The sequence below is a fragment of the Fukomys damarensis genome, unplaced genomic scaffold (assembly GCF_012274545.1).
Source record: "Fukomys damarensis isolate Sample0158 unplaced genomic scaffold, DMR_v1.0_HiC HiC_scaffold_38, whole genome shotgun sequence".
In the NCBI taxonomy this organism is placed as follows: Eukaryota; Metazoa; Chordata; class Mammalia; order Rodentia; family Bathyergidae; genus Fukomys; species Fukomys damarensis.
This window is the reverse complement of record NW_022900950.1, coordinates 27755183-27760361: the sequence shown is the minus strand read 5'-3', so window position 1 is coordinate 27760361 and position 5179 is coordinate 27755183. Positions and strand designations below refer to the sequence as shown.

The 5179-nt window shown below is 47.6% G+C and overlaps 1 pseudogene; it reads right to left on the bottom strand.

The window, feature by feature from the left end:
• LOC109117513 overlaps positions 1-4069 on the bottom strand; it is a 20948-nt pseudogene extending 16879 nt beyond the window's left edge.
• Between the last annotated feature and the right edge of the window lie 1110 nt (positions 4070-5179).

Genomic DNA, 5179 nt, shown 5'->3' with positions numbered 1-5179 from the left:
ATACCCACCAAACAAAAAAAAAAAAAAAAAAAAAAAAAAAAAAAAAAAAAATTCTATTGCCAAGCTAGCACTGAGGTGTATGGCAAATAGAAACATTGCCCAACCCTTTCATGAATTTTCAGCTGATATTATGATATCATTGTAGCAGGCTGAGTAGCACCACCATGATGAGAGTTCAAATTCAATTCCATATATATATGTTTATATTTCATTTTTTAAAACAATACTAAAATACTAAAGCACTGTGTTAAAAGTTTTGCTTACAATTTAATTTAGTATACAACTCTTGCACTTCTTTTTTTATTAAGGATTGCAAACATACATGACAAAAATAAATAAAGATACCAAATAAAAATTTCAAATATACATATATATGACAGTAAAAAAAGGATATGGTGCTCTTGCACTTATTTATACAAATTAATGATTTTAAAACCACTATAGCAAATCAACTACCTGCTTTGTTTATTTATTTATTTTATCTTCAACCAACAGACACACAGAGAACTAATCCTGTTTATTCATCTTCTTCCAGAATCAGTCCACCCAATCTTCCTGCAAGGAGGACACTTAAGCTAAGACAGGATGATATTCCAAGGTATAGAATTAGCAATACGAAAGCAGATGCTGTTCAGCTTCTGACTAGTGTATAGCACACTAGAACAGTGTAGGCTTGAATGGACATGTGGCTAATCAGGACTTGTGTCTAACAGAAGGTTCTTACAGCTGACATGTCAGAGCAAAGAACTTGTCTCACAACTTTGTAGAAATCTGTTGTACAGTATAGCATGTGAGGGGAGCACCATAAATTGTGTTTTGTTGACTGACACATTTCCTTCAATCCAGTACACCTCATTTTGGATTTTACAATGAACAGGACTGTTCATCAACAGATGTGTGACCAAAAGCAAAAATGTTTTAAAGGCTTTCCTTGTTTTCTTTAGAAAAAAATTTCATCCTCAAATGAAAGTAAATTTTTGTTTTTAAACATCTCAGTACCTTAGCATTGCTCAAGTTGCCAAAGCTTAAGTAGGCAAAATGCTTCTAAAACACCATTTAAAATATTTACACATGTACCTGTATGTGCATATATACAAAGTTGTGTGTATAGATGTACATATATAGGTTTATTGTCCTACAGGACATCAAAGAATGAACAAAATCCAGAGGCCTTTAAAATGTCCACATTTTAAAAATGAAGCTTGTGTAAGAACAGGTAATTCAGGATAAAAACTTGAATGAAGAGGCACCCTCTTTCTTCTGGGGTGCTGGAGTAGCATTGAGATATAGCATATCAGTGATAAAAAGGCATTAAATTTTCAGCTATGAACAATAACATTTTCTTAGCACCATTTAATAGAACACCCAAACAAAGCCAGTGTTTCACTTCCTCCTCCTTTTCCTGGGCTTTCTATGCCATCTTGGCCTCCCAGAGTGCCAGGCTGTGCTTCAGCTCGTCCATGCTCTTAGGCTGGTAGAAGATGAGCCAGATCCTGGTGGGCCAGGTCCTGTCCGGGTTGTAGAAGGGAGGGGTGGCGTGGAGCTCATGCTTGGCACACTCGATGAGGATGGACTCTTAGGTGGGGGTCAAGACCACATACCTGATGTCGGGGTCCAGGAAGCTCTGCTTGCTGTCTGACCACACCTCGTTGTCCTCATTTGTGGGAGCTATGGCCTGCTTCTCCTGAATGTGGGCCTCACCTAACCTGGACAGCATCCCCTGCGCTGATGCCGGCCAGTCCTGGGGGACCTCAGCAGGCACTCTGAGCAACCCATTGGCGGTGTGGGGCAGCGTGATGTTTTCCTTGTTCTGCAGGCGCAGGGTGTGAAGAGAGCTACTGATGCTGCGCCCCCCCCCCGACATTGCTGCAGCTGTGGACCACGTGGGAAGCTGCATGGTGCTTGCCATTCTTGTAGTTCACACTGGCACCGCCCAGGTTGGGTGGCGCCCATGAAGTCGCTGTCCATCTTCTGGGTGGCTTACGGCAGAAATGGCCCTGTGTGGATGCTGGGCCTCAGAGTGCAGGTGCTGAAAGCATCGCCCTGCTGGTTTGGGTTCCCACATCCCAAGATGTGGAAGGGAAACTCTGGGTGTTTCTGAACCTCTGCTGGTACAGGGTGTGGATGAGTGGGAGGTTTAGCTTAGCAAGGTGCTCTGGACTCAGGTACCTGTGCAGGTCTATGGGCTTGGACTGGGGAGAGTAGGGACCCAGATGAAGGGGAAAGCTGTTGATGGACACAGTCTCTTTGCACTATTAGGCTGGGTACTGATTATTCAGACTTAAGAGCCCAGGTTAAGGGCTCCTGGCATTGGATGAACTCAAATATAAACCTGAGGGTTCACAATTCAGACTTAAGAGCCCAGGTTAGGGGCTCCTGGCATTGGAAGAACTCAAATATAAACCTGAGGGTTCACAATGCTAGCAGTAAAGCTACCTGCCATAAGCAATTTACAAACATCAACCCAGGAATTAAACTAAAAAAATTATGAAAAGACACAGAAGAAAGATGCAACCCCAGTCTTCCAGCTCACCAAAGGCAAACCCAGAGGATAATGAGATGGAACAATTTGAAAGCCACACATCTGGACCCTGGGATCTGGTAACAGCAGAAGTAATAGAGCAAATGAATGAGGCAGTTTGGGGTAAGGAGAAATAGATGCTCATGGGGCTGGCACCTCTGTACATGTCTGCTGCATGGGACAAGCTGGTGTAAGGACTGATTGGGCTGGGCAGCCAGAGGTGTAGGCGCCGGCAGACTCCATCTGGGGCTCACTGTGGCTGTGGCTGCCTCTGCAGTTGGAGCTGTGGCAGGGGCTGCTGCATGGCAGGTCCTGAAAGTTCACAGAAGTTCTGTCAGCTGCTTGGCCTGGCTGGCAGATTCTGCTTGCTTCGCACTTGAGGCCACCTTCTTCTTCACCTTCACAGTGCTGTTTTCCAGTGAGGACAGCTTCTCAGCTCCTGCTTTCTTGGCCTCCATCTTCCTCTGTCTGCAGGTCTTGGCTGGCTCTGCCAGCATCCTGACCTTGTGCCAGTAGGTGTTCAGCACCTGGATGGCGCCACTCTGCTTTTTCTCCTCCTGAGCCTCTGCCCTCCTAAACTCGTCCACGTGGGAAATTTTGTACAGGGGCAGCACGTGTAGCTGCTCATCCTTGTTGGAAGGTGACTCTATACTATTGAGAACAGAGACAGCTGTTGTTTTGGTTGGCTTCCTTTTGGAAGGGGCTGCCTATGGCTCTCCAGAGGAGGCCAAGCCACCAAGCTCTGTGGCACTCAGATTTCTGGATGGCATGGAAGGGCCCCAGACATTTTGATTTTCACTTGTTTCTGTGACTTGGGAGCAAGAGCCTTATGGTCAAAGAAGGACTTGACCTGAAACTGCTTCAGGTTCTGCTCCATGGTCTCAAGGATGCTTATGGGCTGCACATGCTCACAGCCCAGGGCAGGAGCCTCTTGCTTGCTTGGCTTCTTCCATACACTGGCGTCCTGCTGCCCAGCTCCAGGGCACAGGCATGGGGCAAGGACCTGGGTTCTAGCTTAATTGGCCTGTTCATTGGGCTGTGGCAAGGCTCTGCCTGTGGCTGCTTGGCTTGCTGCTGTTCCTGACTGTGCAGGGGGCGCCACCTCGGTGTCATGTGCTTATGAATGTCATTCTGGGGAGGGGCATGAGTGTGATTTCATCCTTGCTCAGGCCCAGGGAAAACCTTGGCTGGGTTGTACACCAAGTACCTCTGCTGCACCAGCTGTTCAGCCTGCTGTGCAGACACATCTTGGCTTCTGCTTGTGTAGCTCTGCAAAGCTGGCACTTGTGGCTGCTTCTGCTCTTGCTCTGGAAATCACCCATGCAAGACATCTGGACTCAGAGTCACCCTGTGTGGAAGGTAGGGCAAGTGCTGGGTCTTATTTCCTGCAGAGAGTTCAGAACACATTCCTTGTTGTTTCTGCTGCTCACATTCTGTCCTTGTTCCAGTCCCACCAGGGTGTTCTGAGTCTGGAACTCTCTTGCTTTTGAATACTGGTTTTCCCCCACTGAAGCACTCTTCCAGTTTAATGTGGCCAAAGAAATTCATTGTTACCTTGGGGGTAAGGAAAAGTCTGAGGCATTTGTTCTTTATTCTTCTTTTGTAATTTCTGCTGCTGGTGGTGGTTTTGTGGGAATTGTGAATTTGGGGATGGTTGTGTTTGTGCTGCCTGCTTAGAGGACTTGTGTTGCAAAAGGTGTGAGTTTGAAAACAGGTCCAGCTCTGCAGTCAGATTCAAGCTTTGTCTTAACAACGGGGACAGGATTCTCTCTGCTTGGAGATCTGCAGCTCACTGAGAATGATATACACAGATGCAGAGTGCCTTCGTGCAGGCGTCAGGAGATGGGTCTGTCTTGGAGATGCGGCCCTGGCTGGAGGGGAGTGGGAGCTGGAGCTGCTGGTCCACCTTAACTTGCGGCTGGCCCTACCTCCTGTAGCTATGGAGCACCTGGTACTCCTGTGCCTTCTAGGCCTGCTGGATGAGAGCCACCCAGTCAGTGCCCTTGACGAGAGGTTTACAGCATATGGACTGGAAGTCGTGTGCAGAGCAGGTCCCGGCTGTTACTGAAGCGTGGAGTCCAGGGATAGCTTGCTACGTGTTGGCTGGGATTCAGCTTGATGAATGGGATACACATAACTGGGGTGGGGATGACAGACTTCGAGTCTGCTATTGATCCTGATCTTGCAGAATCTTTGGTCTTTGTGTCCCAGCAGTGGTGGGCAGGGGTCCTTCATCTCTCTCTTGAGACTGAGGATTGGCAGGTTGTGCTAGAGGGTCCAGATGGTTTGGTGTTGGTCTGGTTCGGAGGCCCTCCCAGAAACCTCAGGGCGGGGCCAGACGCACAAGGTGATGGAGACTGGGACTCAGGTGAGGGGGAACCTTGGGTCCGGCCTCGATTTTTACTTCCCTTAGGAGAGCTGCTTTGGTTGGGGAACTGGTGGTGATCTTCCGAAACTGCATTCTGCAGTGTGGCTTTTCCTTCAGAAAAGAGGACTAGAAGGTAGGGGAGGAGGAGAAAGAAGCAAATGCAGCAGAAGTGGTGTGGTAGTGGAATCCGTAGAGCACACAGATTTGCTTGAAGTAAGCACCATTGGATTCGTCTTGCTATGAATACTGTTGGGAGCTGCCGCCAGCAGCTTGCAAATTGCTGCTGGATC